The 15,020-nt window shown below is 37.6% G+C and overlaps 1 protein-coding gene across 1 annotated transcript in view; it reads right to left on the reverse strand.

Annotated features, from left to right (window-relative positions):
- The window catches only part of PLXDC2 (plexin domain containing 2), a 458,249-nt gene that overhangs the window by 279,178 nt on the left and 164,051 nt on the right, over window positions 1-15,020 (reverse strand). The gene's annotated exons all lie outside the window — the stretch shown is intronic.

A 15,020-nucleotide genomic window follows, 5' to 3' on the forward strand; every position in this document is an offset into this window, starting at 1 on the left:
AAGGAGGAAAAAATGAGATGTAATCATTGCTCCTCGTCTTTCATTTCGGTAGGTCAGCAGGGGAAGGCGTGCCACAAGTATTGGAAATTCAGTTTCTGAACAAGAACAGCCTTCTTCCACCCAACTATTACTAAAAGATATGAATGGACGGGTTTTAGAACTGGCAAGATATGGGTTCAAAAAGGCAGAAGAGAGCAGTGATTTAATTATAGCCATTATGTTCCCCTTGGTACAAGAACATTCTAAGAAACCAAAATGTATTTAATGCAGCTTATAATACATTGATGGAGCTACTTAGAACTCTAATAACTAACTTAAGATTACCACTACCTATCACAGGCATAATTACCTAAACTACCTCCTTTTCAACTCAGAAAGGTGCTAGTAATTCTTCTAGACAGAGAGGATATTATTTGGTTTCACAGTACACTTAAAAGATCTCTTATTGTCTGATGTTTTGATGCATAGAGTAAGGATATATGCTTGTCTCATACCAGAGAGAAACACTACCATGACGCCTGCCATCTAGACCTTTCCTTGAGCTCACAGAATGTTAGAGTTCAAAAGGACCACAGAGACCAAAGTAGCCAAATCTCCATAGGGAGAAACCCAAGAGCAAGAGAAATGTAGCATTATGTTCATTTTATTGAATTGTTAGAGGCTGAAGAAAAGAAAAAACAAACTCATGTACATAAAGGGCTGAGTGTGGACACCCTCCTGCCCTCCATACATTAAGTGTTTAATAAGCACATCTAAGCAGTATTGTCACCATCACGGTAGAAAATATCTATTTTTATAACACTGTTGTCCCTACTGGCCATTGGATAGTACTCAAAATGTGTTTATTGACTGACTGAATGAGTGGACGAATGAATTGTGGGCAGTCTTTCTGGAGCAAGCATCATCGGACCAGGCAAAATTAAGTAATGAAAAAAACTACTGTGCAAGGAAAAATCCAGGACTCTTGGGCTGGAATTCTTTCCAATAGGTTTGCTGGTTGTATGATCAGGCATAATTCTAAAAAAGTCTCCGTGCTTTTGTTATTCTATATTTTAAATGGGAATGAAAATATCCTGCCTGCAAAAGCAGACAGCTTTTCCTGAGAATGTGTCAGGCTCTAAGACCTATGGTTTTAGGCAAAGCTACATAAAGCAATTTTAGTTGCTTTATTTATATATCCTGCTTCATTACCAAAAATATACCAGGCAGCTTATAACACAGGTAAGCAATAAAACTTTACGACAACCAGATAAGACCTCCTAGCACAACACTTAGGTCAATGTCAGATACCTGCATTTTCCTTGCATTTGCTATAGTAGCTCTTAGCAAATTACACCCCTGACATAGCTATGCAAACACAAAGAGTCATGTAGGAACCACTGAAAGCCCATGCAGGATCCTTGTTAGAATGTCAACCTAGATAAGAAATGGTAGCAAACATCATGTAGAGAATAGATTAAATGATTGCAGATTTAAAAAAATGGTATTTAAAAAACATACACACTAAGGGAAGAGTGTCAACCAGAGGCCTGTCTTTCAAAATGTAAATCAGAAAAAAAAAAAAAAAAAACCTACAACTTCAAAGGATTTTTCTTCATTAAAATCTTCAAAACAGAATTTCAAAGCAGCTCTTGGTTTCTTTTAAATAAGTGTTACTTCTTCCTCCTTGATATTAATTTTTACAATTTTTTAGATATTTATAACATAGGACAAAACAGAACTTTCTAGAATACCCATTAGCACCTTCCCTCCCCTTTTAAATTAGCTTCTGGGATCCTAGCACAGAACAGAAAGTAAACGGAATGCCTAATACTGGAGGAGTCTTCTGCATAGGATTCTACTTCTAAACTTTCTCAAATTCGCTTTCCTATTTTTCTTCCTGCCTTCCTTCTCTAGAGAACAAATGAAAAGGAGCTCCGAAACTTAGAAACGATAAAGTCTCTATTTCCCACTTAAGTTGAAATCTGAGAAGTCTGATGAATGTGTCAAACTCTTGTTTTTGTACTGAACATTCAAGCTCATCCTTTAGTAAGATTATTAGGAAACAGTAAATTTAGCAGACAGGTATGAGACAAGCATATATCCTTACTCTAGCTCTTATAAGGTTTGGTCTCTAGACAGCTGAGGTTTGATTTTTTTCCCCCACTGTTTAGCAGCGTTTTATGATTTTGTATCTCTTGCTTGCTGTCACCATTGACAGCTGTTACAGTCAAATGTTGACAAACTTCCATCCCTGTGCCCCCTAGAATTTGCTACCTCAAACTTGGAAAACAGATCTCTTGCTTGCTCTAATTGTGTTTGCAAAGAGTAAACAGGATCTCAGGAAAAACCTGAGGGGTTTTCTAATGAGAACATTTGTGAGCTTTAGGGCCTGGCATCCATGAATATCCTTTTGGTTGCTTCTTTTGGTTGGCATTTTAACCTAATTCTTTCTCTCTGGTTATGTCATGAAGAAACATGGTTACCTGGTCGTGCATAGAGGAAGTCCTATTATATGTTCATAATTCGGTAGTACATGGCTCATCAAGACTGAAAAGTATGAAACTGAGTTAGATTTTGATCCCACTTCTAAATGATTTTTAGAGAAGACAAAACAAGTCAAGATATATATTTTACAGAATAAAGACAGGATAATCAGGAAAATCACAGCTTTGTTATCTATATTGTAAATTACTCCTAGGCATTTCACAGACTTTCAAAGTCATACAAATATTTTAAATTACTCTTTAAATCAGCACCAAAACAAATTACTCAGAAGACGAAGGAATATATGTGACATAATTTTTCCCTTTCCAGCTGTAGTAAAAACAAAAACAACAGGAGGGATCTTTGAATAGTCTGGCTGAACAGATTGTTTGCTTTCTGTCTACTGTATGTTAATTAAACCACCGATGGAAAAACCGTCAAAGATCATTTTCCCCAACATATTTGGCCATAGTCATTAATCACATAGCTCATGGAAACACTAAATGCACCTCTTGATTCCCATTGGAATATAAGAAGAGGAAGCTTTGAAAACACGTTTCTGTAAATACAATATATACATTGATCTTAACGCATTCTTGCAATTTTTTTGATCATAATAGCAGATAAACTATTGTTGTAGAAAATTCTTCATTGTTTTTCCAATAAACATTAGTAGGAAACCCCACAACGTTCAGTTAATCTGAGAGTAGAACAGGAAATTCATGTGTATCCTCATATATATCCTCATATTATTCTTTGCAAACCTTGCAGGTCTCTTTTTTGTCATTAGGTACTATAATATAACACAAAAGCAAAAGAGAAGAAAGCTTTGCTTGGAAGGATATGTTTATGTATTATTCTAACGATTTTATTAAAATATCTTGCATTTAATTAATTTGCTGAAAACATTTGAACATTTTTTGAGTTTTACATACAAAGCACACATATAAGACATGTGAAACCACCAAAAAGTAACTGCATAAATTGACATGCATCTTATGTAACTGCACCTTATGACAAACACTTTGACCTGCACTTTTCAAGTGAACCGAATCACTACTGTGAATCCTCTGAAACATTCCGATTGTTCACTGAAAGCAGATCGGCTGGATAGATACATTTGAGACAAGATGAAAATATTTGGCTAAGATAGAATGCCATATGTCTTTGCATCTCAACTCATTGCAGAATCAAAGATAAAATTCTATAGAAACTAGTTCTATCCTTAGGTATGTCGATAAACTAGACTACCCCAGCTTTGAGGTTTTAACTGGCAGCATTACAGACTAAGGTAGCTACAGAAGATAAAGCTTACAGAATGTTTGGTCCAGAGATACTAAGGAGTTGAATGGCACCTAGACACTATATTTTATTAAAGCTCTGAAGAAGACTTTTGTATCTCCTAGGTTGAAGTTTGCCTCATATTCTATTCCCACCATAGGTGCTGATATGGTTTGGCTGTGTCCCCACCCAAATCTCATCTTAAATTCCCAAGTGTTGTGGGAGGGACCCAGTGGGAGATAATTGAATCATGGAGGAAGGTCTTTCCTGTGCTGTTCTAATGATAGTGAATAAGTCTCATGAGATCTGATGGTTCTATAAGGGGAAGTTTCCCTGCACAACCTCTCTCTCTTTGCCTGCTGCCCTCCATGTAAGATGTGACTTGCTCCTCCTTGCCTTCCCCCATGATTGTGAGGCCTCCCCAGCCACATGGAACTGTAAGTCCATTAAATCTCCTTTTCCTGTATAAATTACCCAGTTTCAGGTATGTCTTTATTAGCATGGTGAAAATGGACTAATACAGGTGCCTCAGGTCATATTTCCATCATCTTTTGTCTCCTGGCTTCCTAGCCTGTTTGTTTGTTTGTTTCAGAGACAGGGTCCTGCTCTGTCACCTGGGCTTTAAGTGCAATGGCACAATCATAGCTCACTACGGCCTCAAATCCCTGGACTCAAGTGATCCTCCCACCTCAGCCTCCTGAGTAGCTAGAATTACAGGTGCACACCACCATGCCCACCTAATTTTTAATTTTATTTTTTGTAGAGATGGGGTCTCACTTTGTAGCCCAGGCTGGCCCCAAACCCCTGGCCTCGAGTGATCCTTCAGCCTCAGCCTTCCAAAAATGCTGTGATTACAGGCATGGGCCTCCATGCCTGGCTAATTTTTAATTTTATTTTTTGTAGAGATAGGGGTCTCATTTTATTGCCCAGGCTGGTCTTAAACTCCAGGCCCCAAGCAATCCTCCCACCTTGGCTTCCCAAAGTGCTGGGATTATAGAAGTGGGCCACAGTGTCCAGCCCTATCTAGTCTTATGTTGTCAAAGTCTTCCTTTTACAACCTTTTCTCCACTTGCTACCAGAGACACCTTTCAAATTTTTCACTTCACTTTTCTGACAAGCCTCGAATGACTCCTTATATCCACTCAACTATAAGACACTCCATCCTTTTGTTCCAGCTATTTTTCTATCTCTTCCTTGTCCCCATCATGCCTATGCTCCCATCACACAGAATTTAATAGTCTCTTAACCTACAATGAATATAGTTACTATTGCATGGATGAAAGCCTTTACCCTACCCCAAGACTTTGGGAAATCTGATAACTCCTTCAAGATTCAGCTCAATATTGTCTGTTTAAATGAACTTCTCTTGACTCCCCCAGGTAGAGCTAATTGAGTTGTTTTCTATAATCCAGTAACTCCTTTGCCTGACTCCTTCAACATTCTTATGTCTACCACCACTGGAATGTGAGACTGTGAGGAGGAGAGTTAACACAGCAGGCATGAGACTGCTATCCTTAGAAAGTGCTATTTGCAAGGCTGGCCCATGGCTGGCATCTGGAAATTTAGATTTAGGGATGGTTCCCATCATTCCCTAACTGATAAAAGTGGCTCACAGTGCCTAAACCAGGCAAACAATAGGATTTATGCTGAACACCTTCCTTCCTTCTGGGAGTCTGGAATTTTGGTACATGCTAGACAAAAGGTAGTTTACATGACTAGCCCACAGTAGGACCTTGGGGACTGAGTTTTTAATGAACTTCTGGGATAGACAATATTTCACACTGTGAACATGTTATAACAATTCATTCCTGAAAACATAAAATGCATACCATGTGTGTGCAAAGGACTCTTGGAATTTTGGCCCTGGTTTCCCTGGACATTGTCCCATGTGCTTTTCCCCTGTACCAGTTTTGCTTTGTCTCCTTTTGCTGTAATAAATCATAACCACGAGCATGACTAGATGATGAGTCTTGTGAATCCCACCAGCAAAATCACCAAAGCTGGGGTAGCCTTGGGGACCACTGATACAGAGATGTCTCAAAATAGAGACTCGAGCTTATTTATATGTTTTGTCCCATCAATACAAGCATGGACATTGGCATATAATATGTATCTAAAGTTTTTTAACAAAAATTCAATGAGGCCTGGCACGGTGGCTCACACCTGTAATCCCAGCACTTTGGGAGCCGAGGTGGGTGGATCTCCTGAGGTCAGGAATTCGAGACCAGGCTGGCCGACATGGTGAAACCCCATCTCTACTAAAAATACAAAAAATTAGCCAGGCGTGGTGGTGCACGCCTGTAATTCCAGCTACTTGGGAGGCTGAGGCAGGAGAATTACTCGAGCACAGGAAGCAGAGGTTGCAGTGAGCCGAGATTGCACCACTGGATTCCAGCCTGGGTAACAGAGCAAGACTCTGTCTCCAAAAAAAAAAAAAAATCAATAAATGAATGATTAACCAGGTTAACTGCTCATCTGAGACGGTGTCTTAAAAGTTTATGTATGAAATCTCTTGTCTAACTTACTAAGATTTTAAACTGAGTGCAGTGGCTCATGCCTTTAATCCCAGCACTTTGGGAGGTTGAGGCAAGCAGATTGCTTGAGACCAGGAGATGGAGACCTGCCTGGGTAACACAGCAAAATCCCATCTCTACTATAACGGCAAAATTTAGTAAATTTTGGTGAAAAACATTTGGGTATGTTGGTGTGTGCCTGCAGTCCCAGCTATGTGGGAGGCTGAGGTTGGGGGATCACTTGAGTCCAGGAGGACAAGGCTGCAGTGAGCCATGATGACACTAATGCATTCTAGCCTTCCAGCCTGGGTGACAGCAAGAAGCTGTCTCAAAAAAAAAAAAAAAGATTTTAATCATGTTTCCGAGTAGTCAGAGAAAATGGTGAAAAAAAGAGAATACAATGGGAAACAACCTATAAAACTTCTATTTATCCAAGATGATCTTAACCCCAAAATAGCTCACTGGCCAGTTGGGTAATGTTTAGCTACACTTATAATTGCAGTTCATCATCTCTGTTCTTTGTGGTTAATGAAATCAGTAAGAAATACAACACATGTCTTTTTGGAGAACGTGGGCATGGCCCAGTGAGATTGAAAGGCTATGAACTAGATGAAAAAAAAGAACAATTTTAAGTTAAAACTAAAAGATGAGCAGAGAATGACTCTGGAAGTTCGAGGCATAAGGGTTCAATCTCTGAGGCAGCAGAGAATTAGAACCATGCAGGCCTGTGGCCAAGATGCAAGTGCCCTGCACATTCCCTGTTCTCTGTCCTTACCCTTCTCTGCCTTTGAAGTCATTGCAGGAATTTGGGCCATTGTAGGGTAATGTTTTGGTGAAAAACATTTGGCAATTTAAAAATATATATATATAAAACGAAACAGAACGGGAAAATCCAATTAAGCAGGCACTCATTCCAAAATACACACTTGGCCAGGCACCGTTGCTCACGCTTGTAATCCCAGCATTTTGGGAGGCCAAGGTGTGTGGATCACCTGAGGTCAGGAGTTTGAGATCAGCCTGGCCAACATGGTGAAAGCCAGTCTCTACTAAAAATACGAAACTCAGCCAGATGAGGTGGCACGTGCTTGTAATCCCAGCTACTCGGGAGGCTGAGGCAGGAGAATTGCTTGAACCCGGGAGGCAGAGGTTGTAGTGAGCCCAGACCGCACCACTGCACTCCAGCCATGGATACAGAGTGAGATTCCATTTCAAAAATAAATGAATAAATAAATAAAACAAAAATACACACTTATCTAATTTACACTTTTAAAATGTAATGGTTTATAATTTTACTATTAAATAAAAGAGTAAAGAGACATTATAACTTTATGTCAAATGATGATATATTATCCTACGGAAAATATAAAGCATGCCAAGCCTAATGAGCCATCATTAATAAAATTTAAGACAACTTTAAGGTATTGCTACACCTTTACTAAAGTATTAAAAATAAATAGAATAAAACTGTATTAATGGTCATAAAACAAAGGTGTTTTACACATTACTTCTAATGATAGGTTAATAATAATAACTCTCATTTAGGGTTAGTAATGGGCTTGGGCTTGGCATGAATTATTATCCCATTTTACATACGAGGGAATTGACATATGTGAGAAGTCCATTGATGGTTCGGGGAGGCAGCCAGAGCCAAGTCGTGAGGCTGGGTCTTAATTCCTGTCTAATCTGCCTCTGATTAATCGTTCAGAGGATCAGTTTAGCAATCTGTCACAAAGCCTAGTGGTATAACACAAGAAAACAATCAAAGGAGAAAAAATAATCTAGGCAAAGTGTGCTATTTAAAACAGCAAAAATCTGTAAACAATTCAGCAAGGAAAAGCAAATAAGACATAGGATATCCCATCATGTTGACTCTGTTAATAGAAGTAAATGAAATGCTGTTAAGGTAAAAACAGAGCAGAAAGTAATACTACAGTAATATTGGTTATTGTTTCCTATTATATCTTGAAATATTTGGGAAGTACTTTAAAACAATTAATCTTTGCATTAATTGAGGGTTTTCCATTAACTGTCTAGTAGGAATTCAAAAGAAAAATGAAATTCAAGGCAATTTTAGCACTTGTTATACTGTGATGATGATAACCTCTTATAATAAAAGGAAAATGATCAAAGAACTCAGAGCATCCACTGAATTTTCATATAAAATCTGTGTGATTTATTTAAGGAATAGGCTTCTTTCCACAGAAGCCATAATCCACAGATAACCTATGAATAGAAAAAGAGCATTTAATGAAATCTGAAAATCTATTTTTTAATAAGAGTCTTTGTGATTTTTCACAAAGAACATTGCATCGTAAACCCAGAAACCGCATAAAATGTTTAGGTATGTAACCTCCCACCATTGGTAAAATGAGAGGGTGCAGCTTTATAGCCATATGGTTCTTCCCACCTATAAAAGTCTACTATTCTCCAGTTTAGCTAAGTGTCTAGTTTTTGTACTTTAAGCTATTTGGGGTCATATATTAAATATTCTACATTGATTTTCAAGTTTTCTATTTTATTTGTGAAAATTCATGTATTATGATAGTTTAGTGGTTCCAGAGCACAACAATAAACTAAAACCACTTGGTAAAACACTTTTGCACTGCTATTCATCTTTAGTCATCTCAAACTGCTCTTGTCTCCTATATTGAGCTAATTTTATAATGAGGGCTCTGAACTAACAGCTAAGTCCTACTGCATGAAAAGTTTGAGTCCGCCAACCAGGGGGGATGGAAAATTATGTAAACAAGGACCAATCATGGCCAATAACTCACTATGGAAAATATGAAATGGCCGAGGCAGAAGAGGCCAGATGTAATCAATTGTTTTAATGGTACCCAGTGTGAGAGATGATCTGCAAATATCTCGGGCCCAAATCACTGAGAGCCTTCTATTAAATCCAGGCTGCCAGACGTCTGATAGACTCTGATAGACTCAATCTCATTCCATACTGTCATAACATTATATTCAGTTTCTGGGGTTGGAATCCATAATGGTGCAACACTGAGCCCAGGCTGACTTACCCAACGACCACAGACGACAGCCAATAGCTGTACTTCTATCTGATTATGTTTTATAAATTGTATATGATTTAAATCAGATAAATCGTAATACCATTATCATCAACTTACCCAGTTCCCATTCTGATTAATTCAAGCTAGTATTAGGGGTGACATATTTTGATATGAAAAACATGTTTCTCTAGGTAAACGTATGATTTTGAGTTAAAAAAATCAGTTTTCATTTAGCTTCTTTCCTCAAAATGGTAGAACATTAAACCAAAAAAAAAAAAAAGGGACAATGATAAGAAATAGAAATTTCAACATCACTATAAATTTAACAAAGAAATATTGGGTACTCACAAACTGAATCACACATTTTTTTTTTTTTTTTTTTTTTTGAGACAGAGTTTCGGTCTTGTTGCCCAGGCTAGAGTGCAATGGCATGATCTCAGCTCACCGCAACCTCTGCCTCCCAGGTTCAAGCAATTCTCTTACCTCAGCCTCCCGAGTAGCTGGGATTACAGGCATGTGCTACCACACCCGACTAATTTTGTATTTTTAGTGGAGATGGGGTTTCTCCATGTTGGTCAGGCTGGTCTCAAACTCCTGACCTCAGGTGATCCGCCTGCCTTGGCCTCCCAAAGTGCTGGGATTACAGGCATGAGCCACCATGCCCAGCCTGAATCATACTTTCAATACTATTTCACTCCACTGAATTTAGTAAGATTTTTTTCACTTTTTTGGGAATAAAACATTTAAATTTGGATATCAACTACTATTCATTCAAGTAGCAGTTTTAAAATAAAGTTCCCAAGGATTTCAAAAATGCTATGAATGTCTGAATTCTGACATTACTTTCCTAAATGACTTTCCCTAATTAAATTGCATGATTGCATATATTTACACTGATTACATAATTTAACTAACATTGTAAATAATCCACAATCAACAAAATTACATTAAAAAAGAAATCAAGACAGTAAAAACTACACTAAAATTAGATTTCCATTTTTGTGATATATTCCTTAAACATACAAACAACCAGTTAAGAATTAAGCACTAAAATGAGATAGAAACTCACATTTCAGAAGTAATCTATCAACACCTGTAGATTAGTTGCGCTCTGACACTTTTAGAATCCAATGGTTTCTCTTTTCCTTTATTTTTGAATTACATTTTTATAAAAGGTTCTCATAACTCACAAAAGCAAATTCTAGATAAACTAGAGGACTCTCTGCTTTAAGTAGTTGTTAAAATATATGTTTAGAATAAATTCCTTCTAAGGGTGTGGCCTACTTTAGCGTAAGACTAAGAAAAATACCTGAATTTCATAAAATAATTGAAAAACAATGTCTTTCATATAGGACAACAAATTCTTGCCAGGATTTTGCTAAAAATTATGTTTGATATATAGTCACTAACGCTCAGGACAAAGTACTAAGAGAGAAATCATGTTCTTTATTTTATAAATAAGCAACACCTGAAGAATATAGACTTACCATGGTCCAGTTCAAAAAGTCATTAAGGGATGAATTTCATTGTATAAATAAAAAAAAAATCCTTGCAGTGAAGTAAGCATGACCTCATTCTAATTAAAAACATTGGCCAGGTGCCGTGGCTCACATCTGTAATCCAGCACTTTGGGAAACTGAGTCAGGCAGATCACGAGGTCAGGAGTTTGAGACCAGCCTGTCCAACATGGCAAAACCTTGTCACTACTAAAAATACAAAAATTAGTCGGGCATGGTGGCGAGTGCCTGTAATCACAGCTACTCGGGAGGCTGAGAAGGGAGAATTGCTTAAAACCAGGGGATGGAGGTGGCAGTGAGTCAAGATCATACCACTGCACTTCAACCTGAGTGACAGAGCAAGACTCCATCTCAAAAAAAAAAAAAAAAAAATTCACATAAGTAAAAAAATTGAAGGACTTTATAAAATTATTAAATTAAAATACTTTTTTAAAAAATATAAAAAATAAATCATTAAAAGGAAACAAGAAAACAATTAAAATATTATTCTATCCTGGGTGCAGGGCTCAGAGTTATCACCTTAATGAATATCCTTCCAGAATATTTCTCTGAAAGCCTGCATATGTCTTCAAATATACAGGTATGCACATGTGTACATATACGTGTGTCCATATATGTGTATAACTTGATTTCAGCACTAAATAATAAATATCTTTCCATGTTATTGACTATATATTATGTTTAATGGACAATTTGTGTCTACCATAAACTATTCCTGAATTGTTAAAATTTTAATTTGATACTAGAGGCTATATTTTTGTGAACAACTGCAATTACTTGCTCAGAAAAAATTTCTGAGTAGAATCTGTACACTAATGCACTCAGCCTGTATCAGTTTACACACTCACCAGCAGGACATGATAGCATACCATGTTTTATAAGGTAAGCTCCAAAACATACTTTACAAACTTTTGCTTGTAAAAAACCATTTACATTTTGTTAAGCATCTCCCACATATTTTCTTCTTACTCAGGCTAAACCATAGAAAACTGGATTTGTATTGTTAGTCACCTAAATGTGGTATTAGGCCAGGCGCAGTGGCTCATGCCTGTAATCCCAGCATTTTGGGAGGCCGAGCCTGGTGGATCACCTGAGGTCAGGAGTTTGAGACCAGCCACGCTGGACAACATGGTAAAACTACGTCTCTACTAAAAGTACAAAATTTAGCCGGGTGTGGTGGCAGACACCTGTAATCCCAGTTACTTGGGAGGCTGAGGCAAGAGAATCTCCTGAACCGGGGAGGGGGAGGTTGCAGTGAGCAGAGATGATGCCATTGCACTGCAGCCTGAGCAAACGAGTGAGACACTGTCTCAAAAAAAAAAAAAAAAAAAAAAGTGGCATTATTAACCCTAATTTGAAATTTTGCCAATATAAACATTTTAGACCTTATCAAATGATGGAAAAATCTTGACCAGGAAATAACAATACTGAAAGCACTACAACATTTTATTTTATCACTGTACAGTGAAAATATTAATATGTTTTATCTTTGCTAAACCATACAATTTTGGAGATTGTATCATATATTAAATATTTCATTTTTAATATGTCTGTGGTAAGGGTTGAAGTATGCTAGTCCTTGAATCCACTATTAAGCAAATATTTATTATTGAAACTTGAGACCTAATCTTAAATATTTTGTATTTTCAGTCACTTCTCACAAATTATAGATGGTGATATTAAGAGGATTACTTAATTTTGAGAGCTAAGGTAAGATACAATTTCTCTAACCTACAAATGGTTAAGGAAAAAAAAAAGTATGAACTATAGCACAAAAAAATAGTAGGAAGTTGTCAGTTAACCCAAGAGAGGTTCCCAATTTTGAAATATTATTAGAATATCTTAATCTTTCCTGGAAGCTACACATATCAGGTATTTTCCAATTCTGTATTTCCTTAGTTATCAGTTAGGCTTGCAAAGGCCTTCAAAATCATGGCGCTTCTAAAATTCTAACAAAAGGATAGTAAGCTCATGTGACATTACGCCAACAATGGTGATTATGTAAATGATGAACTTCCAGCCAAACCAAGGACAAAAGCTTTACATTTATTCATGACTAACAAAGGCTGGGAGAAGAAAAAGTGTAATTATTTGGTGGTAAGGGTCTAAATTTTAAACAAGATGGGTAGGGGAAAGGGAATAGGGTATGAAATGTAAGTTCTATATAAAATGGAAGTTAGTTTATGAACTTTTCCTCCTCTTTTCTGTTAACAAAAATGTAAAATAAAAACAAATAACATCGGCCAGGCGCGGTGGCTCACGCCTGTAATCCCAGCACTTTGGGAGGCCGAGGCGGGCGGATCACGAGGTCAGGAGATCGAGACCATCCTGGCCAACACGGTGAAACCCCGTCTCTACTAATAATACAAAAAAGTTAGCTGGGCGTGGTGGCGAGCACCTATAGTCCCAGCTACTGGGGAGACTGAGGCAGGAGAATGGCGTGAACTCTGGAGGCGGAGCTTGCAGTGAGCCGAGATCTCTCCACTGCACTCCAGCCTGGACGACAGAGCGAGATGAGATTCCGCCTCAAAAAAACCAAAAAAACAAATAACATCAACACTCAAAGAATCAACCTAGAGTAAAAAAAGGATGGCAAGTGTACCTTAATATTTAAATTTCAGTCCATTTACATGCAGATTTGCATGCATGACACTCTGGACTAAAGGAAGGGTATTAAGTCGGTACAAAAATATGTTTTGGGACGGCGGGATGCACGTGACCATGAAAATCTAGACAAACTTTTAACAAACTAGGAAAAGGAAAAAAAGAAAGCGACATTGTTTAGGTATTTAGAATGGTGGCAAAGTCACATAATAATAATTTTAGGAGTTGGTTAAAGCGGAGGGAACCTCTTTGGAAATAGGCTGATTGAACACGTGGTTATTCTATGAAGGCATCAACTGTTGTGCTCTGCTCCACGCCTGGGTCGGGGTCATCTCTCTAGGCTCTTCAACCAAATGGGATTAACCTCACTTGTCTTTTCACTCAACACTGAAACGTGGGTAATGGCTTTGCTCCATTTATGTTTCAATTAATATAAACAACAATGGTAGTACTCAAGAAAATTGAGAAAGGGAGATACCAGTGAAATACATATCTCCCTTTCCCAATTAAATATATATCCCACAACCACTTCCCACTTCAAACATCTGTGATAACTAGCCTTGAGCACTTCCAGTGTTCATGCACAGAAATCACTGTTTGCTTGAACTCCAGTCCCACTCAAAAGTAATAATCCTGCATCTCTTCTAGAATAAATTAATGCACATCAACATGTTCCCATTCTACACAGATAATTTTCTTTCGCATTTCCCCAGAGGAAAAGCAAAAAGCTCTGAGACAAACTTTCAAGTACACTGCTTATAAGGAATGGCATGTGGATAAAGAGAGGAAAAGACATCACCGTGTTCTCACTTTAACTTTACATAATGTCTCACAACTCCCAACACACCGCTGTGGAGTGAAGTGTTTTAACCTGCCTTTTGTTATGAATTACTTGGCTGGGTAACAGACAGGCAGCCTGGGATCATTTCTTTTTTCTTTTTTTTAAGCCATCGACATCTTTCAATGCTATTTGGAATGCTGAGAGAATGCTTTGTTCCATTCCCATTTATCAATCGAATACTTTGTGAAGTTTAATTAAAATTAAGTCAAAAATATTCTCTCTGTTTGTATAAACCTTAAATTTGTTAACCTGTTATTGGATTTTCAAAAATACCTGTTTAGAAAACTGATTTAATTTTCTATTTATATGTAAATTCCAGTTTCTAAGCTTGGATTCAGGTCTGTTCTGAGAATGCTAATCCTAACTCGACCGTATTTAAACTCATTGTAAATACACTTAGAAAGACCTCTCACTAGTTCATAATACGTTTATCAATCACTGACATTTAAAACATTTCAGAGTGCTCTGCAAAATGCCTAAGTTCCTGTTCGTGGAAAAAAAAAGTGCTTTCTCCTCAATTTGATGTAAATTCATCCATTCATTTATTCATTCATTTCTTCTTAATCAAATCATGCCAGCTTCAAACTTTCAAAAGGCTTCCCAGTGGTGTGCAGAAGTCCCAGCCAAAACATGGTGCCAGCAAGAATTAGCCTTCTACTGGAGGACTGGAAGGAGGACCAGTGTGTCTGGAGTGGAGGAAGCATAGGCAAAGTGTCTGAGACAAGGAGGGAAGGTGAGAAGCAACTGTATCCCCCAGGGCCTTGCAGAATGCAAGGAAGATGGA

The sequence above is a fragment of the Nomascus leucogenys genome, chromosome 9, assembly GCF_006542625.1.
Source record: "Nomascus leucogenys isolate Asia chromosome 9, Asia_NLE_v1, whole genome shotgun sequence".
NCBI lineage: Eukaryota > Metazoa > Chordata > Mammalia > Primates > Hylobatidae > Nomascus > Nomascus leucogenys.